The sequence below is a fragment of the Eurosta solidaginis genome, chromosome 4 (genome assembly GCF_040869045.1).
Source record: "Eurosta solidaginis isolate ZX-2024a chromosome 4, ASM4086904v1, whole genome shotgun sequence".
In the NCBI taxonomy this organism is placed as follows: domain Eukaryota; kingdom Metazoa; phylum Arthropoda; class Insecta; order Diptera; family Tephritidae; genus Eurosta; species Eurosta solidaginis.
In genome coordinates this window covers 229,354,590-229,377,912 of record NC_090322.1, presented here as the reverse complement: position 1 = coordinate 229,377,912, position 23,323 = coordinate 229,354,590, and the positions used below count along the sequence as shown (strand labels likewise).

General features: G+C 37.7%; 1 protein-coding gene across 11 annotated transcripts in view; it reads left to right on the top strand.

Annotated features, from left to right (window-relative positions):
- Nucleotides 1-1,362: 1,362 nt before the first annotated feature.
- Lrp4 (LDL receptor related protein 4) overlaps nucleotides 1,363-23,323 on the top strand; it is an 80,720-nt gene continuing 58,759 nt past the window's right edge. For 4 of the 11 annotated variants that reach the window (XM_067784985.1, XM_067784980.1, XM_067784975.1 and 1 more), the window contains exons 1-2: nucleotides 1,363-1,616; nucleotides 6,042-6,353. The gene's annotated coding sequence lies outside the window, so the exon portion shown is untranslated. Of the gene's footprint in view, nucleotides 1,642-6,041; nucleotides 6,375-23,323 lie in introns of all 11 variants that reach the window. The other 7 variants (XM_067784984.1, XM_067784981.1, XM_067784977.1 and 4 more) reach the window with 6 other exon arrangements.

The following is a 23,323-nucleotide window of genomic DNA, read 5'->3' as shown; positions in this document are numbered from 1 at the left end:
GGAAAAGTTGCCAGCAACGAAAATATCACCTGAACTAATTTATCCTACCAACTCTCACTGGGTACCATACGGAACAGTCTACGATATAACCTAAGTAGGTTAAATCTATCGGATACACAAAATATGTCGCCTTGTGAGCTGGAGTATGGAACGCCAGTTCACATTCTCTGCAAATGCGTAGACGTGGCAAGGCAGAGACCCCCGTATCCTTGTGGCGTGGTTCTTAATCCCCTCGGGATATGGTTTAAAACAACTGAGGAGGTAAATAGATACATTACAAGCCTACATATACAGTGAAAGTTTAAGCACAATAGATCAAAATAAAGGTCGTGGGCATTGACATACTTGGACAAAATGCAGCACTAGTCGAGAAAAACATCGCACATTATTCAAAGTACCATCAAAAGATAAAGTCTGAACAAATGCTGACTTTTAAGCATGAATTCACTTAGATACATATGTGGGGCAATTTTACAAAGCAACCTCTTTCGAGTTGTGATAATGATGATAAACTGACCTATAACTAAAAAACTATCCCTAACTCATCATTGTGGTTTCCTAAATATTGTGGCAGCGATTTGGGGGTCTGTGACGGATTTCTGTCAAGATGCCAACGTATCAGTTTTATCTTAACTCGAATTATTTTATCCAATTGCCACAGATATGTACTTAAGGCAACTGGGTATATACATAAATGGAAGCGCAATGAATGTTACTGAAGGTCCCACTGCATTACTGCTTAATAATAATACATAATAATGTTATTTTTACGGAAGACAGCCCACATGCCCTACGATGTTTAAATTTAGCAACAGTGTGAGTCAAGTTATCACTTAGTGGGTGACTGGGTGCTTATGTGGCAATAACTGTACAATGAGCAAAGCACATATAAATATACATATACAAACATACTTGTTAGGGCTGCAATTGTCACAACAGCAACTTCGCTCAAAACGAGCCGTCTTTCTCATGCTCAATTTCACTATGATTGCTTAGTGCGGAGCTTTCATACTTACGACTACTACGGATGCGAGCTTTGTACGTAAATTTTATGTAAAGCAACGTTAGGGGTTGTTTAAAAAAGCTTTTCCACCCAAATGTTACGGTATGCGTGTGCGACACAGCATCCAAAAAAAAACAAAAAAAAATACCGAGGAGCGCGCACACTATATTAGATGTTTGTCTGCCTTTTGGGAATTATAATGAATGAGATGAGGGCATCTAAAGAGATGCATCTCAAAGCTCACAGCATTCTCGTAACCAATTTATCATATGCTCAATGTAAGCAAAGTTTTAGCCTAACTAGCTACTATCTCGTTTGCTGTGATTCTATGCTTTATTCGAGTACGTTTCCTCGTCGATGACGACGAATAAAAAGTTTCTTTGCGCTGTGCACGGTATTCGGTGGTTGGCCAAAACGCATCTGGAAAAGTGTGTAGCAGCAGTATAAAGCAGCAAATACTGTGCACATAACCTACACACAAATACATATTTAGCTGTAAAAATTGCCAAGAAATCTAAAAATTACTTAAGAAAATTAATTATTTGAAAATAGAATGTAATATTTTCATGAAAAAAGTCAATTTCAGTGAAGTGAGAAAGCGAATATTTCCAAAGTAAGGCGCAGAAAGAAAGTCTGATGTAAAAAAAAAATGATGTGTGAAAAATTTTCGCTGCGTTTATGGGCAAGGCCCTGTGCAAAAAAGGAATATCACTGAAAAAAATCTGCTTTACACTGAGACTAAACCGAAAGTCGATGTGAAGTTTATATTAAAAGAAAATTTTGTGAAATATTAAATGTATAATCTCATTTTTTTGCCAACTTTGAAGAAAATTTTTCATTGCTGAAAAAAAACAAACAGCTGGCACACCAGAAAGCGTTCTTTAGTTTAAGGTTTTCAATTCATGTAGCAGGCAAATCGGCTGCGCTGGCTGGATGGTTGGTAAATTTAGCTGATTTGGCTGCTGTTACACAAGTACATACATATGTATATATGTGTACAAGAGCCACGAGCTGAGTGGCTAACTCCGTAACCGTGGTACGACGCGACGACAGCTTTAACGTAGGCCGTGGGCGTCTTCGCCCACTATGTGTGTATTAGGGTAGGTCGAAAAAATATATGCATAATTTGCAAATGATTCCAAACTGGAAACACCACTTTGACGGCGGTTTATCCTACCAATAAATCTGGTTGAATTAAAATTCCAGTTCGTAAGTTTTAGCTTGTCGTAAATTTTATCGTTTGCGTCAGTGATAGCAGATGTAGAAAAACCAAATTTCTGGAGGAAACGGGCAAGTTCCATGCCCGTATCCTGACCTCGTCAGACTAAGACTCGAGTTATTAGGAGTGATATAGCTATCACATCTAGAAGCAGCAAATTAAATGGGCCCTTGAAAACTTTTCATTTTAACCAAGCGGGTGGGGTTATTTTGTAATATAACTAGGTTCTCGAGCAAACTTATGGTAGCACGAGACCGGGACACATTCAGTTGTAAGATTCTAGCCGAGCAGCTAGTTCATTCTAGACTAATCTTACCAGAAAAAATCTAAAAGTTTTGATAGATATTTGGGTTTTTAGCTCAGATCTATGTGGGTATATCTCTCAAGGACTATACACATCGATAATACACTCTAAAATATGCGGATCAGTCCTTAGCTTTACAACAAATATGAAAATTAAATCGAAAACATACTTCCTGGTAGTGCACACACATCGGAGCGCATCATTTCGAAACCTGCCTTCAGTTGGAAACAAGCGCTGAAGAAAATTAAGGCTTTTTAAACGAACCCGTGACTTCGAATGCATGGAACTACAAATAAAAAGCTACATCAGGTTATCTTTTCGAAAGAACATGGAAGATAATTTTGTTGCTGTTGTTGTTTTAACACTAAATAAACTCCCCGAAACTTTATGGGTGTGTTATCAGTGTTTATGGTCCTTTGCCGGCTATAGGTTCGTTACGTTCCGGTAACATGTACCATTATGTGACCACATTGAGAACTTTAGTTGCACTGTTACGCTCTGTTGGAAATATGAATAACTCCCGCAAATTTCACCAAAAAATTCGGCATCAGACAAAAGGTTTTGAGTCCGGAGCAAATTCCTGTAGCAACGAAAACGGCGTATTTGTAACCGATGTTCAGCGAGAACTTAATAAGAGAATTAACACACATCTCCTCTTCGTCGATCTTGAAACCGGCAGGACGAAAAGGAGGTGCCTATATGCCGCAATGGGTTTGGTGGTGAATGAGGGAAACACAAAGTACCTGCTGTCATCAAGCCAAGAGGCGGCGCTTTTGCGCCATGGCAGCTAGAGGTTTACGCCGATCACTCTATCGGCGGCGGCGGGGTAGACTCTATTATATACTGGCGGCGGCGGCGTGGGCGGTGCGCCGGCGTACGACGGTGTTCTTACTTTAAAAAGCTTGATTTTTCTATTTAAAAAAATTATATTTAGGAAATGGTTTGTTTGTATGTATTTAACGTTTTGGCATTTCGGGAAGATCCGGGGTTTTACCGCAAAATCTCGCAGATCGTTCAAAAATGTTCAGGAGTAGCTCCTTGCGGAGGGATTGTCCTCGTTCACTTACTCCAGAGAGCCTTCGAACCTAACCCCGGTCTTTGGAATTGGTGCTGCTGCGTCTGCTGAAAAGAAATAGAGATTCATAAAATGGTCATACTTTTGTCTGAATATCTCGTGCAACGTGGGGTTAACTCCTAATAATCGTGGAGAGCACAATTTCTTTAAATTATTTGTGGCTCCTTGGCGGTCACGCAAAAATGCGACTTACGGTTGCTATTAATGGTCTTTTAATACTCATGGCTCTCGTGGCGCATCCAGTTTTTCGAGCTACAATTCCGGTGTGCGAACAGTAGCAATCCCGACCACCAGTCGCTACCAGGCTTCCTGACCCTCACACCATATGCCAGCACAGAAGCTATAGGACTGCGACTTCGAACTCGTATGTACCTTCGTCGACGTCAGTTTCCTCGAAGCTCTGGGTGTAGCTCCGAAGACTTTCTAACGGATGTTTTTGTCGCGCTATGCTGCCGAGCTACACCAGAGAAACACCCTGAAACGTTAAGGAGTGACTATTCGGCCAAGGATGCCGCCCTCGAAATTATAAGCAGTCTAAGTGGATGTCATTGCGTAACTCATGGGTGAAAATCGCATAATCCTCGGCGCATCTAGAGATACTTGGGTGTTGAAAGACGAAGTGTGAAATTCAAAACTAACATCTCAGACGTTATTGTATAGTTTCGCAAATAAACAATAGATTTTTGAATGTAAGACTAAATGATTTTTCAAACCCTTCTCTTACGCACATATATCGTCAACTTAAGTATGAGGTAAGAATAATTTCCGAGTAGTGTTTATGCCGCTAGAACTTACTAAAGGATTTTGCATCACTGATTTCGCTTATTCTTTCAGCCAATCGCAATATAAAATCTTTTCAAAAATCGGCACCTTGATGCCACTTTCGACCATATGCGACCAATTCTCGACATGAACAATAAATGATCTAAACAGTCTTAAACGAGTAGAATGTGAAGTAAAGCGCCGGACGCCGCCGCCGCGCCGATATTTTTGACATTCGGCGTGCGAAAAACGACCAAACTCGGCGACGGCGGCGGCGTATATCTCTAATTGCAACCAACCCACTGTTAGTAGCCATAATTTTGAAATTTTAAATGATTTCATTTATTTTGGAACCAGTATTAATACCAATAAATTCAAGGCAATTTAAGTAAATAAGTGGGCAGTTTAAAAGTAAACCCCTCTCACGGCAAACGAAAATCATGCCCTGCAGGCCATTTATCTTACCCATCTTAATATATGATACAGAAGCATGCACCATGATAAAATCAGATGAGGCGGCTGTGGGAGCGTTTGAGAAAAAAGTTCTTCGAAAGATTTACGAACCTCTACGCTTTGGCGACAGCAAGTACCGAAGAAGATTTAATGATGAGCTTTACGCAGACATCGTCCAATGAATACAAATGCAGCGGCTTCGCTGGCTAGGCCATGTTATGCAAATTAAAGACAACGCTCCGGCTAAGAAAGTATTTCTATCGGAAGCAGAGGAAGAGGGTGTCCCCCATGTGGAAAACGGCGACAGTTAACAAATAAGAAAGTAACTAAGTTACGCTCTGTTTAGCTATGTGACAATAACCAGAATTTCTCCTCTAATCGCTCACACAGCAAATCGACTTCAGCAATTTTAATGTAACCAACAAAAAATAAATTACAGGAGCAGGTTTTTAAAGTGTCGCGATATCTCCGAATGGCATTTATTCAAGGAAAATGTGAGATATTTCCAACTTTTTTTTTGGAAATTTTGCATTTGGAAACATGGCGTGACACGTTAAAGACCTGTTGTACGCTTTAATTTTTGTTGGTTATACTAACGATCCTGTTAGGGCCCAACACTTTAGAACCTATAATTATTTGTATTTTTCGGCCCACCCTACTATGTTTAGGTATATCTATTTGCGGTATACGCACACGCACACATACACTCAACATTAATACTGTCAAATTAACAACGTAACGCAAAATGCTGAGATTTTGCAAAAGAAAAAGTGAAAAATCTTAGCAAGAATTAAAATAAAAGTGAATTGAGTGGAAACTAAAATTTTTTGTTAGCTCCTTGGCAAAATAAACAACAAAAAAAAATATTTAGAAAAAATAATAATTCACTGTGTTGTTCTTGTTGGAACTGCTCCACCTTAACCTGTTTCTCGGTAAATGCCACGGTTACAGATGCTCAGACGAAGTCACAAGTAAAAGCAAAGGATGTATGTACAAGAATAACAACAACTGTTACGACAAAGCAACAACAACAGCAATAATCAGGCACACGCCCTTCGTTTTAATTAAAAAGCAGTCACAGAAAACCAACAACAAGAACTATAAACGAAAAAAGTGAAGTGTGAAAAAGACGCAGTGAAAATTTATCAGAAAAATTCTGTGAAAGTTAGCCAAATCTAACATATTTGCAGATTTGTTTGTAAATAATTATTTTTCTTTTTTACAGCAAACAAAAAACAAATAAACTGTAATAGATATTCAAAAAAAGGCAAACAGCCTTAACACCTTCTACTCTATATAGCAGGGAAGGCAAAAAAAAAATTTGAGAATTAAAAAAATAAAAAAAAGTGTTTCCGAAATAAAAAATTAAAAAAGCAAAACGATAGGCGAAATGCATAAAATTAAACTAAGTACTTATAAAGTTTTAAATATTCTGAGGAAACAATGAATCGTGGTTATAAGAGAAGACGTAAGGGGTTTCGGCTGTTATAGAAGCAGCGCTAAAATCAACGAATCCAACTGAGTTTCATAAATGAGTGTATGGTTGTAAATGATATATGTATGTTTTCTAAAAATATAACTAAATTTGTAAAAAAAAAAATATGTAACTGATAAAAAATATGTTACATGATCAAGCGAACACGTCTAAAACAAAACAAAACAAAACAAGTAAGGAAGGCTAAGTTCGAGTGTAACCGAACATTACATACTCAGCTGAGTGATTTGGAGACAAAATAAGGGAAAATCACCATGTAGGAAAATGAAGCTAGGGTAACCCTGGAGTGTGTTTGTATGACATGGGTATCAAATGGAAGGTATTAAAGAGTATTTTAAAAGGGAGTGGGCCATAGTTCTATGGCATCAAATCAATAGAGTTAATGAGTATTTTAAAAGGGAGTGCGCCTAAGTTCTATAGGTGCACGCCTTTTCTAGATATCGCCATAAAGGTGGACCAGGGGTGATTCTAGAATGTGTTTGTACGATATGGGAATCAAATGAAAGTTGTTAATGAGTATTTTAAAAGGGAGTGGGCCTTAGTTCTATAGGTGGACGCTTTTTCGAGATATCGCCATAGATGTGGACCAGGGGTGACTCTATAATGTGTTTGTATGATATGGATATCACATTAAAGGTATTAATGAGGGTTTTAAAAGGGAGTGAAAGTTTGATTTCGCCCTGCAGAACTTTTTCACTTTCTTCTACTTAATATGTTAGGTGTCATACCCATTGTACGAAGTTTTTTCTATAGTTATATTTTGCGTCAATAAACCAATCCAATTTCATCCCTTTTTTCGTATTTGGTATAAAATTTGGCATTTTTTCATTTTTCGTAATTTTCGGTATCGAAAAAGTCGTGGTCATAGTCGGATTTCGGCCATATTTTACACCAAGATAAAGTGAGTTCAGATAAATATGTGAACTGAGTTTAGTAAAGATATATCGATTTTTTCTCAAGTTATCGTGTTAACGGCCGAGCGGGAGGACAAACGGTCGACTGTGTATAAAAAATGGGCGTGGCTTCAACCAATTTCGCCCTTTTTCACAGAAAACAGTTATCGTCCTAGAATGGAAGCCCCTACCAAATTTTACAAAGATTGGTAAATTTCTGTTCGACTTGTGGCATTAAAAGTATTCTTGACAAATTAAATGAAAAAGGGCAGAGCCACGCCATTTTGAAATTTTCTTTTATTTTTGTATTTTGTTGCACCATATCATTACTGGAGTTGAATGTTGACATAATTTACTTATATACTGTAAAAATATTAAATTTTTTGTTAAAATTTGACCGTAAAAATTTTTTTTTAAACGGGCATGTTAAAACTTTTAAATTACCTCCTTTTAAAAGTGGGCGGTGTCACGCCCATTGTCAAAAATTTACAAATTTTCTATTCTGCGTCATAAAGTAAACCCACCTACCAAGTTTCGTCGCTTTATCCATCTTTGGTAATGAATTATCGTATTTTTTCTGTTTTTCGAAATTTTCGATATCGAAAAAGTGGGCGTGGTTATAGTCCGATATCGTTCATTTTAAATAGCGATCTGAGATGTGTGCCCAGGAAGCTACATACCAAATTTCATCAATATACGTCAAAATTTACTCAAGTTATCGTGTTAACGGACAGACGGACGGACATGGCTCAACCAAATTTTTTTTCAATACTGATGATTTTGATATATGGCAGTCTATATCTATCTCGATTCCTTTATACCTGTACAATAGGCCGGGTCGATTTGTGGGGTGGCAAAAAAATCGCCCATTGCTCTGTGAAAATCATATTCTAGGGATCAAAATAAGAAACTTTGCCAAAGGAACCACACCTCTAAAATGAATTCTGATATCCCCACCTTTGGGTCGTAGGGGCAAATTTTCAAAAACCCCACTTTGAAATGCCTATGTTTTTTCTTTTTGGAGTTTATTTTTTTCTTTAGAAATTTATTTATTCAGAACATATGTAAATGAAAAAATGAATTTAACTTAGGAATAGAAAATAAATTTAAAAAAATTATTAGAAATTAGCGTTTTTACCACCCCCTTTTAAAACCAAGGCATCACTGTGATGCATTTTCATGTCGTAAACATAGTTGTGTGGGTTTTTTTTCAACCGTTTTAAAAAATGAAGGTATCACTGTGACACAATTGTAGATCGTAAAATTGCTTGTGTTGTTTTTTTAAGCCACCACAAGACACAGCAGGTAGAATTGAAATTGCCCCCACCCAAAAGTTCGATCCAAAGGGGGGGGGGGCATCAGAATTCGTTTTAGAGGTATGGTTCCTTCGGCAAAGTTTCTTATTTTGATCCCTAGAATACGATTTTCACAGAGCAATGAGTATTAAAAATCGACCCGCCCTACTGTACAACCAATCTTTATCCAATCAAAGTTAATATGATCTGTGTGCAAAGCGCGCTGAGTATAAAAACGTTTCAATACCAGAAATAAAGCCTATGTGTCCAGTGCTAAAAGTGAAGAAGACATAACGCAAATAGTGCTTCTGTAAATTATAAACGATAACGAAAAAATTAAAAATACCGAGAAAGCAAATATTGGGGCTTTAAGTAAATCTAATATCCAACGGCTACGTGTTTCATATGGAGAATAAATAAATATATTTGTATACTTAGATCCCAAAAAAAAAAAAAAAACACAAAAAAAAACTTGCCGAAGTTGAAGCGAAACAGTTGTTGAAATTAGGCCAATGAATAAATGGTGTGATAATGAATAAATTACATGAGATATGGCTAAAGTTGTAGATCTAGTCAGGTATGTGTAAAAATGTAATTTGAGCACACCATCTGAATCAGGACTCTGAGTTTATTATTCAAGTCATTAAAGATAAGACAGCTTGCGGCTAGCACCCTGCAAAAATCGGGAGTACTCCATGTATGCGTGTATGGAGTATTCGCTATGGACAAACCGAGTGCTCCAAAATAAACCACAATTCATACAAAAAATATGGTTCAATTAACATTGCGATGTCCTAGGACTGGACCATATACTCCAGCTCCGCATTACATCAGAGTAATCCATGGAGTACCCACAGTCTAATAAACATCGTGTAGTGATTACAATCGTTAAAAACGAGCAATGATCGGCTTAAAATATGTTGGTGTAAGAAACATGAGTTGGTTCATTGCTGCATTACAGTGGAGTATAATGGTAAGTACTCCAGTGGACCACATGATCCAACGATTTTTGCAGGGCAATAGTCGCTTTTTTTACAAGCTAGTCTACTTAAAAAAATCTAGTTGAGCTGGCTAACCTGTTTGAGATGAAATCGCTTGTGGTACAGTCGACCAGAAAAGGGCCCTATTGTGAACGAGCGAATGAAATGTACATACGACTGTACAGCTAAACGAAAATAACAGCGTGGTGGCAGAGTCAAATACGTACAGACAAAGACACGCATTCCATGTAATTTGTTTTTGTGATTCTCTGGATTAGTGTCAAAAACGTACTGCGCCGGAAGTAGAAATGTCATAGTAGCTAAAAAAAAGCACCAATTAGCTAATTTCCTTCCACCAACTGTATTGTTCTCCGAAGATGAAACTGTTTAGCCAGTTGAAGCGTTTTTTTTTTTTCAATCTCGCTTGCCACTAACAATGAAGGACTCTTTTTAATTTTCCTTCAGAAATGGTGGAGAAATAGAATAAAATATACGGAAAAGTTTAAATTTTGCTAACATTTTTAGTCGGCGAAAAAAACTGTTCTACCTTCTCTTAATAATTAAAAAATCACATGCACATATTTTGTGTATTATATTTCTCAGCTGATAAGTTTCTCTGTATCTATGCCGTTTTAGATCTCGACGGTTAACAAGCCGCTGCCTTTCAAAGTCACGGCATAATAATTTGTATTATTTTCTCACGAATTTTATTCATAAAAAATGCTTTCGCCGGACAGAGAATCCTTAAAGTTTACTTGAGGAAACGGCCTTACAGTTATGTATTTAAAATTAAAATTTTATATAAAACAAGTAAGGACGGAACTGTCTTCGGCCGTGCCGAAGACTTCATACCTTTCATGAATGGGGCTGAACAATAATCGTATCCCATACGTAATCTCCAAATAATCGGCTGTATAAGATAAGAAATATGTAGTGAACAGATGTACATATCTAAACGATTTTTAAGATAAATCTTAATATATAAAAAACACGTGTCACAGGTTTGAGGCCAATGGAATCCTAAACTACGAACCGATTTTGAATTTGTTTTGCACCCCGTGTGTAGTTTGATCTAACTTGAAATATAGGAGAGGTTATATCTCTGTTTATAGTCGCAATATTATTTTATTACAAATTTTTTTATTTGTTTATACGTAATAATAAAATGTTACGTGTACGCAGTGGTGCACCTCTTTTCAGTTGGTATTCACGTGCTTATTTAACTTTACATACATATAATATATATATATATATATATATATATATAGCACATCACCAGGGCCGGCGAGAGGGGGCCAGGGGTTTATGAGGGGGCCCGCGATTTGAGGTACTAAGACATTTTTTTTAATTCAGGAGAGTCTTTAGTTGTTCTATGTGCAATTTTTAAGCCGAATTTCAAAAGCAACGAATATCTGCATTTCGTTTTAATATTATAGTGAAGTGTGAAAAATAAAAATCTATATATATTAAACTGACTCGGAGTGGGACTGCGACTGGGACTGGAATAAAATACATACCACCCTCTGGGGCAGGCAATGAGGGATGCAGAAGACTGAGAAGGAATTGAGAGAAGAGAAAAGAGAGAAGGAGATTGAGAAAGAGATAGAATGAGACGAAGATGGAGATAGATGAAGCGAAAAAGGCGGAGGGAGGAGTGAATAAAAGGATTAGGAAAAGGTGAAGAGGGGGGGTGGGCAGAGTCAGACGGAAAAAGCTTATTAAAATGTATGCAGAGAGGCCAAATTTAGGGCAGGACAACGTCTGCCGGGTCTTCTAGTATAAAACAAAAAATAGGTAGGTACTTTGTGTGAGGATGCAAAGTTTCACGTTTTGTGTGGTCTGCATGTAAATAAATAAATAAAAATAATATAAATACCACCAATCTCTATGGTTTTTTCACACAACAATAATTGCTATATACGTAAGCAATTGGTGAAATTTGAAGTTTATAGCTGGTAAGATGGGGCAGATATTGCGAAAAGTTTCTTATATGAACAATCGATTGTATGAGATATATACTATATATACCACCGATCACTATGATTCTTTCAGACAACAAATATATGCTATATACGCAAGCAGCCGTGGAAATTTGAAGCCTCTAGCTCTTAAAATTGGGCAGCAATTACGAAAAGTTTCTTATCTGAACAAGCGGTTGTGGGAGATATATACAATATATATGACCGATCTCATCCATTTTTTCAGACAAAAATATGCGCAATATAGGAAAGCATATGGTGATGTTTGAAGCTTCAATCTGATAAATTGAGGAAGATATGACAAAACTCCTCTTTTTCTGAAAAATCGGTTGTATTGAGGATATATGCTACAGTGGTCCGATCCGGCCGGTTCCAACAAATGTCTAATCGGACACCTAAATACACCCGCTCACCAAATTTTATCAAGATATCTCAAAAATTGAGGGACTAGTTTGCATACAAACAGACAGACGGACAGACGGACATGGCTAAATCAACTCAGCTCTTCATCCTGATTATTTCGGTATACTTCGGAATAATGGTGGGACTATCTATTTTCCTTTAAGGACTTACAATTTTGAGATTCGTACCAAAGTTAATATACCATTTCATTTTCATGGAAGGTATAAAAAAACGAACATCATTAGCATTACAGATTTTCAACAATATTTTTCAAACCGACTAAATATTGAATACAATAAAACCAGCCGGGTGAAGTCAATTTTACAAATAAATTTAAGTGTTGATTTTTTACTTATCTTCAGTATCATAAAAAAATACTACTTGATTGCCTTTCTGAAATATGAAGTACTAGCTTTATCCGGCGTACGTTGTAACGCTCGAGATCGAATGAATGTTTCGTTATTTTTTCTGTTTTGTTTGTTGATAATTTAGTTTTTTGTTCTGTAAATTGAATTGAATTTTGTACGCATATTTGGTGAAATTTTCGTTTAAAACATTTTATTATCGTATCTTATTGTAATGCAATTGGGTACACAATATTTTTGTTTTTTTCATTCCGCGCAAAGATGAACAAATTTTTTGGCGTTCCAACTCTAGAGCAAGCAACATATAGCTGGCCAGGGGAAAGGCATGGACTCTCTAAATTTAATCCTGCAACAGTAACTGATTGTCCTTCGTTGCTTCGTTTACATTCAGCATTAATTTCTTAACGCAAAGTCTGGTTCCATTGCACAATTTTGGTGGGTTTAAATTCCGAACAAGCATGATTGATTGGTGGTTCTAAAGAGTTTAGAAATTCAATTGGATAATTCACAATTTGATCTTCATCTGTAACTGTGTCGATCGATTTATATTTCGTGACATCACCTGGCATTTGGTTTTGAATGCGATCATTGATTTTGTTAACATGATCATTTTTGGGAGCTAAGATTGCACGTCCGCATAGACAAAAAAAAACATTTTATTTAAAATTCTTAATTCTGAAATATGAAAAACCTTCGTCTTGATCGAAGGAATCTATAGCCAAAATTTGGTGATGATTGAAATGTGGGAAATATGTTTCCATAGCGAACACACACAAACACACAGAGAATTTGATTTTTATATATATATATAGATTGTGCAGGAAAATAACTCTTGCGGTCTGTGTTTCCTGTTGTGGGAAGGTTTATTTTTCTTTTTCCTGACAGGAAATGGGAAAGTTTTAGTCAACCGAACTAAATGGCTGGTTCATCAGAGCATTACATGGGCCACAACTAATGATTTTGGAAACATATTGCTGAAGTAAATGAGATGATTGACAAACTGGAACAATGTCATGCAGTTGCAGATGGGTACCTGGAGGACGTCTAATACGAAAACTCGGTAATGACGGTGTACGGTCCCAAGACCCAACATTTATCTATATAAACCAAGGGTTGAGGTAGGCTCATTGAGCAAAAAGAGTTGGCTAGTAAAAGTATATACCGTCACATTTTATAGCAACGACTTCTAAAAAAATCATGGCTTATAGACCTGATATCAAAAAAATCTGTAGCAGCTCTGGCTAACAAAAGAAACCTTAAGACAAACATGAAATACTCCCAGCCGTATGATCGAATCCGACAGACATGTTCTGTCTTCATCTATCTATCCCCCTATCACTCCTCTGTCCAGACCTCTAAGAGAGTTTCCTCTACCATCTGCATTTTCTAGTTTAACTTAATAGGCTCATTAAATTTTCCTACCCCTTTCATTTTTCCCGCTCTTGCTTTTATCCAAGTCTAACTCTCACTATTACTATTAATCTTATCCTTATTCTTACTCTTCCTGTTATATATACTCCTTTTATTACTTATTCTTATTACCCTTGTTCTAACTTTTACTCTCGCTATCCATCTTCCTCTTGTTCTCCTTACTTTTCCGGCTTCCTTCCAACTTTTCCCTCCCATTTTGTATGTTTTCTCTTTTCTTTCATGTCCACGTTTCCAATGTCGAGTTGGCTTTTTTCGCACATTACCTTACAAAGCTCATTAAAACTAGAAAAATAGTACAAAAAATGTTCCCTCCTTACTCATGAATTTCAGACGAGATTATGAGGACTATCAAGTTTTTGTTGTTTCAGTCAGTTTTAAACACGCAAAAAAGTGTCTTCAATGTAAATATTTGATGAAATGGTTAGAACAATTGAAATTATGCAAAAATATTTGTTTATTTGGCTTTCTTTTTGTGCTTGTAATTGGTTGTTTAAGTCTTTTGTTACCCAATGCTGATTTTACGCAGCGACACATGTATTTTGCGTAATGGAAACCGGTCTGTTTAAAATTGTAGCTGCGAATTATATTCACTCAATCTATATAATTTGGCAAGGATAGCGTCTCTTTCAATGTAACATCTTTAACGGCCTGTTAACTTCCAAATTTTCTTCTTCTAAATGTGGATGGTGCCACGCCCTTATTCCAAAATTTTTTAGAATTTATGTTTTGCGCCATAAAACCAATCCATCTACTAAATTTCATTAGCTTCGCGGTATTCTTTTTTGAATTATCTCATTTTTCCATTTTTCTAAATTTTATATATCGAAAAAATGGGCACGGTTATCATCCGATTTCGCTTAAAATTTCACCGAATGTATAGAGCATTCATTGTTGTCTGAAAAAATTTTATAGATTTTTGGTATATATAATATATATCCCATACAAGCGACGGTTCAGATATGTAAATTCTCATAATTTCTGTTACAGCTAGAACCTTCAAATTTCACCAAATGCTTACGTATATAGCATATATTTTTGTCTGAAAAAAGCATAGAGATCGGTGGTATGTATTATATACCCCATTTAAACAATCATTTCTTCCCCCTTTTTAACGACTAGAAGGTTCAAGTGTATTGCATGAGTAACAAAATAAGAGTTAAACAAATAATAAAAATTCACAAAATAAAGAGTGAAGCGTGATTTAATTTTTTTTTTTTTTTATCTGTCGTAGAATTTTACCAAAAATCAAGTAAATAATTAGTACCTGGGCGACCGAGCTTTGCTCGGCAACGTTTCTTTGTGCTGGCAACGTTTCTTTTTTTTAATTTCGAATAGGTGGCACCCTTAAATAGCAACCCTACTCAAAAATGTCCCTATTGTAATGCGGAGTGAAATACCTTTCGTTTGATACCCATATCGGCATATCTCATACAATTTTTTTTTAATTTCGAATAGGTGGGAACCCTAAATGGCAACCCTACTCAAAAATATCCCAATTGTAATGCGGAGTGAAATACCTTTCGTTTGATACCCATATCGGCATATCTCATGCAATTTTTTTTTTCATTTCGAATAGGTGGCAACCCTAAACGGCAACCCCACTCAAAAATTTCCCTATTGTAATGCGGAGTGAAATACCTTCCCTTTGATATCCATATCGGCATATCTCATGCAGTTTTTTTTATTTCGAATAGGTGGAAACGGGGGGCCCTCTATCTCTGCTTCCATAGGCAGGTTCCGATAGAAACACTTTCTTGGCCGGAGCGTCATCTTTCATTCACATAACATGGCCTTGCCAGCGCAACCGCTGCGTTTTAATTCGCTGGACTATGTTGATGTCTGCGTATAGCTCGTACAGCTCATCGTTAAATCTTCTGCAGTACTCGCCATCGCCAACGCGTAGAGGTCCATAAATCTTTCGAAGAACTTTTCTCTCGAACACTCCCAGAGCCGCTTCATCTGCTGTTGTCATGGTCCATGCTTCTGCCCCATGTAGCAGGACGGGTACGATGAGTGACTTGTAGAGTATGATTTTCGTTTGCCGAGAGAGGACTTTTCTTTTCAATTGCCTACCTAGTCCAAAGTAGCATTTATTGGCAAGAGTGATTATGCGCTGTATTTCGGAGCTGATGTTGTTGCTAGTGTTGATGCTGGTTCCCAAATAAACGTATAATAATAAGTCTTTTACTATTTCAAAATTATGGCTGCCAACAGTAGCATGGTTGTCAATGCGCATATGCGCAGACTCTTTGCTCGATGACAGCAGGTACTTCGTTTTGTCCTTATTCACCATTAAACCCATCTTTACCGCTTCTTTTTCCAGTTTGGAGTAAGCAGAACTAACGGCGCGGGTGTTTAGGCAGATGATATTAATGTCATCGGCATACGCCAGTAATTGTACGCTTTCATAGAATACTATTCAAGAGCGTTTAAGTTCTGCAGCTCGTATAATTTTCTCCAGCAGCAAATTAAAGAAATCGCACGATAATAGCGGCATATAGGCATCTTCTTTTCGTGCTGTCGAAGGCGGTTTTAAAATCGGCGAAGAGGTGATGTGTGTCGATTATTTTTTCGGGGGTTTTTCCAAGATTTGGCGCATTGTGAAAATCTGGTCGATGGTAGATTTACCAGGTCTGAAGCCGCACTGGTAAGGTCCAATCAGTTGATTGACGGTGGGCTTCAATCTTTCGCACAATACACTTGACAGGACCTTATACGCGATATTAAGAAGGCTGATTCCGCGATAGTTGGTGCAGTTTGCAGTATTCCCCTTCTTGTGGACTGGCAAAGAATCTAAGTACTCCCTGGACATCGGTTACAAGGTCGCCGATTTCGATCTTACAGGAGTTTGCCCCGGTCTTAAAACCTTCAATATGTTGGCGAATTTTATAGTAAAATTTTCGGGCGTTATTCCTGGCGGCTAGCAGCTCAAGCTCCTCGCACTCACGCCTTTCTGCCTCTGCTTTTTTTTTCCTGAAAAGGCGTCTCGCTTCCTTTTTAACTCGCGGTAGCGTTCACACAATCCTCTTGTTGCGCTCGCTTTTAACGTAGCCCTGTAGGCAGCGTCTTTTTTCGGTTGCAACGTGGCATTTTCATCGTACCAGTTATTTTTCTCTGGCCGCCGGTAACAAATTTTTTCCCCGGCGGCAGTACGAAGTGCTTTGGAGATATGCTCCCACTGCTCTCAGAGAGCAAGTGTGAGAGTCAAGTTGTGAAATCATTGTCAGTCTATTGCGATTGCAGCCTTTCGACGTCTAGCTTTCCTTGTGTTTTTTGTTCCTTGGTTTTAGCCGCGCAGAGGCGAGTGCGTATTTTGGCTGCGATCAGATAATGGTCCGAGTCGATGTTAGGTCCTCGGATCGTGCGCACATCTAAAACACTGGAGGCATGCCTTCCGTCTATCACAACGTGATCGGTCTGATTGCGAGCATTTCGATCGGAGGACAGCCATGTAGCTTGATGAATCTTTTTATGCATGAACCTCGTGCTGGATATGACCATGTTTCGAGCACCGGCAGAGTCAATCAGCCTCAGTGCATTATGAGAAGTTTCATTGTGTAGGCTGAACTTTCCGACTGTAGGGCCAAAAACACCTTCTTTTCCCATCCTGGCGTTAAAGTCGCCAAGCACGACTTTTATATCATGACGGGGCAGCGCTCGTATGTGCGTTCTAGTTGTTCATAAAAAGCGTCTTTCACCTCATCGTCTTTCTCCTTTGTCGGCGCATGGGCGCCGATGAATGATATATTAAAAAATTTTGCTTTTATTCGGATAGCGGCGAGACGCTCGCCCACAGGCGTGAACGCCAATACTTGGCGACAAAGTCTCTCTCCCACCACGAATCCGACGCCGTAACTGCGCTTATTTGTATGCCCACTCCAATAGATGTCACAATTTTTAATCTTCTTTCTTCCTTGCTTCGTCCAGCGTATTTCTTGGATGGCGGTGATGTCAGATTTTGCATTGACGAGGGCATCAACCAGCCGGGCATCTGCACTTATCCCATTCAGGGAGCGGACGTTCCAGTTGCATGCCCTCAAATCGTTGTCCTTCAAACGTTTGCCATGGGCGACATCAATAGAGAGTTTTCTTTTTATCCGAGGCTTGCTTTTCATTGGAGTATGGTTTGACATGGCGGGTCCCAAGCCCAGCGTACAACCCGCTCAGGTGGGTTGAAAGTATCACTTGCACGTTTCTGTAGCGAGCCGCTTGATCCAAGACAGACGCCCGCTTGCAGCCGCACCTAATGGGGAAGAGGCGCTGCCGATGGGAGATCCCCCGGCTAGCACTTAAACCGATTATATCAGAGTGGCCTTGCCAGGTTGTCGCCTTCTGACATTAGCTCACCACTAAACGGATGTTTAGTGGCTACCCAGGGGATACTTGGCTGCAAGCGACCGGTAGTAGTGAGCTGCTTGAACCGCATGCAAAAAATCGCTCTGGCCATTCCCAGTTGAATGGTGTTCAGAAGCTTTCCCCACTTTCGTGGACTTCTACACACTGCTACACCCACCCTAGTGCACAAGTACATCTGAGTATAAAAGGGTATTGGTTACGTATGATGAACATTTTTTTATACATTTCCTGAAAATTAAATAATTTATAACTTTGTCACGAATCTCAAACTTGTAAGTCCTTAAAGGAAAATAGATAGACCACTAATAAGTATACAGAACGGATCAGGATGAAGAGCTGAGTTGATTTAGCTATGTCGGTCTGTTCGTCTGTCTGTTTGTATGAAAACTAGTCCCTCAATTTATGAGATTTATGATAAAATTTGGTGAACGGGTATATTTAGGTATCAGGTTGGACGTTTTCGGAACTGGCCGGAGCGGACCACTATAGCATATATCCCCCATACAACCGATTTTTAAGAAAAGAGGATTTTTGTCATACCTCCCTCTATTTATCATATTTAAGCCTCAAACTTCAACATATGCTTTCGTATTTTGTACATATTGTTGTCTGAAAAAATGGTTGAGATCGGTGGTATATATAGTATATATCCCATACAAGCGATGGTTGTGATAAGAAACTTTTCGCAATTTCTGCCCCATTTTAACAGCTAGAAGCTTCAAATTTCACCAAATCCTTACGTATGTAGCATATATTTTTGTCTGAAAAAAGCATACAGATCGGTGGTACATATATTTTATACCCCATATAAACTCTAATTTCTTCCCGCTTTTTAATGGCTAGAAGATTCAAATTTCATCAAATACTTACATATGTTTACGTTATATATTGTTGAGATAAGTGATTCATGGTCAAAGCTATTTCATGCAGACCACATGAAACTTTGCATCCTCACACAGAGTACCTGCCTATTTTTTATTTATCTTGAAAATTTCTTAGGATATATTTCATATCTTATATACCCAATTATTTGGATACTACGAATTGTATAAGATTATTGTTCAGCCCCATTCATGAAAGGTATGAAGTCGTCGGCACAGCCTAAGACAGTCGCGTCTTTACTTGTTAATTATTATTAAAAGCAAACGAATTCAAGTGACTCCAAAAAGACTAATAAATAAAAAAGTCACAAAATAAAGTTTGAAGAGTGACTTAGTTTTTTTTTTTAATCCCAGCCATAGAATTTCAAAAATCAAGTAAATAATTATTCGCATAAAGATGCAATTTTTTTCTTTTGTGTTCTCCATATAGTTCTATTAGTTAGGTGATTTTTTTAAGCATATCTATTTATTGTATATACCTTGAAGTTTTCTAAAACTGAATTTTAAATGCTAAAGCAAATGGGTAAATTTTAATAAATTTTGAAGGAGTAAGGTCGAACTTTGAGACCTAGTTTGCCCACTTTTAAAGAAAATAATCTTTTACAATGAAATGACAAGTTGGAAATGGAGTGAGATCAGCAATCTATGAGCAGCAAAAGGTTTTGTCTTCAACGATATGAGTTCTTATTAAGATCTTGTCTACTTCATAAGACGTACAACATGTTAGAACATTGCTAGAAATAAATATATTTCTTGTCACATAGTGCTATTTAATTATATTGTAACGAATTTGCTTGCAATTCCGCTTACTTCTCTTCTACTAAGGTTCGAATCAATAAACTGTTGAATAAATAATTCCACTAAACAATAATGCAAAATGGCCTTTATTAAAATTCTTCACAATACTACTTTCTACATAACACTACTATTGCTCGCCAGGTGGCTTCTCAAATCAAACTGATTCTCGCGCCTCTACTGTTGGTGCTTTTATACTCTGTGATTTCCTCGTCGCATCTTCTAGGCGCTTCCAGAATTTACTTAGTTACTGGTGTATAATTACAACTACAGATGCACGTGTGTAGCTCTCATATGCGCGTGTATTTGTGAGCGACACTTCCACAATTATAATTGCATAGTTTAGGGAGCATCTCAGATAAGTTATCTGCATGTGTTTGTGCGTTGCTTCTCCGCTGCGTATACGTACATATGTGTAGACATAATGACTGAATTAGTGATGTGCATCAAGTCACTGCTTAGCATCGGTTTAGAGATGACAGAACCCCTTAGTGTGGCTAATATTCGTAACAATATTATGTTGCAATAAGCCAGAGAGGTTGAGTCAATTTTACAAAACGAAGTCGTATTTGATAATACTGACTCTCATAAATTAGAGTGTTGCTTTTTATTAATCTGCAGCATTGATTTTTTCTGTATCATACAAAAATATTACATTAATGCCTTTCTAAAATATGAAGTAATGTGCAGGTAAATAACGCCAGGGTTCTGTACTTGCTTTTATGGTGGAGCTTATTTCCTATTCCTTACGTATTTCCTCTCCCCTCTGCATTTTCTAGTTTACTTTAATCGGCTCATTCATTCATTCGTATATCTTTCCGCTTTTCCTCTTACTCTTCCCGCTCTTTCTCTTTACAAGCGTTTATCTCACTATTACTCTAAATCTTATGGTTATTCTTAATCTTCCAGTTAACCTCTTTTTACTTCTTTATCTCAAACTATTACCCTTTCCCTTACTTTTACCCTCACTCTCCATCTTCCTCTTGTTCTCTTTTCTTTTCCGACTTCCTCTACTTTTTCTTCCCATTTCCTCTGTTTTCACTTCTTTTTTCTTGTCTGACCCTGTTATTCGAGTTTGGCTCTTTTCCACATATTACATTACATAATAAAAACGTAACAAAGTAGTTCCAACAAAAATGTCCCTCCCTTCTACTTTTAAATTCATCACCGGATTATGAGGGTCATCAAATTTTTGTTGTTGTACTACTTACTACACCTTTCTTACTACAACTTTATTATGTATGATACTATATATGCATAGGATTGCTTTAAGTAAAATATCATTGCTTTTATTGTGCTGTTTAGTATTTCTTTAGTTTTATTACCGGGAGCGTTGCTGCCGTAGAAAATCTCATCATAAGTAAAATTTTTTTAAAACATCGGTCCCTAGTTCACTTCCCGTGAGAAAGGATATCCCCTAAACTATTTAGGAAATAAGGTAGCAACTTGTATACTACATGTAAAGCGCTAAAGTTAGTTAAGAAAATCTATAAATAATTGTCTATGATAGTAATGTTCTTTTTTTACGCGCAAGCTGCTTAAATTTTCTCTTATAAGAACCTTCTACAGACAATAATAAGCACAACAAAAACAATTTGTGAAATCCGTCCAAGCCATGATGCAATAAAATGGAACATTTGAAGCCAATGTTACAAAATGGAGTCGTATTCGACAAAACTTGCCCTCATAAATTTATGTGTTGCTTCTTGACTTATCTGCGGCATTGATTTTTTCAGTATCATAAAAAAATACTACATTAATGCCTTTCTGTAATATGAAGTAACGTGCAGGAAAAAACGCCTGCGCCTGTATTTCCTTTTGTGAGAGAAAATGAAAAAGTTTTAGTTAGCGGAACTGGATGGCTGAATCTTCCGAGTATCACATAGTCCACAATTACGGAATATGAAAGATACTGCTGACATCAGTGAGGTGACTGACGATCTGGATCAATAGTATGAAGTTGCGGATGAGTATCTGGTAGGTTTGTAGAACGAAAACTCGGGATTGACGGTATATTGTCCAAATACCCAATATTTATCTATGTAAACCAAGCGTTGAAGTAAGCTCAGGTCAGAAAAGGCATGGCTGGTAAAAGTATAATTCGGCTTATCAAAATTTTATTTTAGACAGATCGGATAGTTATCCCTGGAATTATTTAGACAAATTTGAAATACTCCCAGCCGTCTGATTAAGCCCGACAGGTATTGTTCTGAATTTCTCCATCTATGCACCTGCCTCTCCTCTGTGTAACCATCTTCCTCTCTTGTTTCCTATCCGCTCTGCATTTTCCAGTTTACCTTAATCGGCTAATTCAATTTCCCTCTCTCTTTCATTTTATCTCACATCTCCCCGCTTTTCCTCTTACCCATCCCGTACTTGCCCCTATCCAGGTCTATCTCTTGCCATTACCCTTAATCTTATCCTTATTCTTAAACTTCCTGTTAACATCTTTTTAGTTTTTTGGCTTAAACTATTTCCCTTATACTTACCTTTACTCTCACTCTCCATCTTTCTCTATTTCTTTTTACTTTTCCGACTTGCCTCCAACTTATTTTACTTTTTCTTCCCATTTCCTCTATTTTCTCTTTTTTTTTCTTTCATGTTCACGTTTCCAATGTGGATATATATTGAGTTTCACTCTTTTTCGCACATTGTATTGCTAAGGTAGTAAAAACGTTGCAAAATGGTACCAAAAATTTTCCCTTCCCACTACTTTAAAATCCATGATTATGGGGGACGTCAATTTTTTTTTTTTTTCTATCACTGAAATCACCTGTCTGGTTTTATTGCGCCATGGTCCAGTCTTTCAATCGTGATCCCATAGAAATAGGAAATGAAAATAAGAAAATGGAAACATATACTAATATTGTAAGGTTGGTTCCGTCGAAGGCTGTCAGATCTGAATCAAGAAAGCACCTAAATATATCTTTCTAAATGAATACGCGTTACTTCTTTGGTGGTTTTTGGTTCAGAATGGAATCGATACTCAGCAATTCGTAGATGACGAATCGAATTGGTGGATGTCAGTGAGTAGGATTGGTGAATCGGTGATGACGAATTACTGGATCGATTACCAAGTAACTGGGGGTTGGTGGTTCGATGCCCGAAAAATCATAGCTGACGAACCGGTATATCGATTCACCAGCAACCGGTAGTTTTTGCAATCGATTCCAGACGAATCGTATATAACGGATCGGTAGTTTGGTTGATGTCGATGGATGGGATTAGTGAATTCTCGACGTACAAACGATGAATCGGTTGATCGATTTCCGAGCAACCAATGGTTGGTGAAATCGATGGCCCACGGGCACAGCCGACAAATCGGTGGATTTTGGGGAAGATCGTTGGTGATTCGGAAATTTTCAGATGTCGAATCCGTTGATGAGTTGCCAATCAACCGGTGAAATCAATGTCCAGCGAATCACAGGTGACGAATCTGTGGATCGGTGGATGCCGGTGAATAGGATTGGTGAATCGGGATGCGCAGATGACGTATCGGTTGAGAGATTTCCAAGCAACTGATGGTGGGTGAAATCTATGTTTGGCGAGCCGCAGCTTACGAATCGGTGGAGCGGTGGAATTATTTATTTATATCGTCCCTGTGTGTGGGAAAAGGAGGGGCAAGAACTGGATTT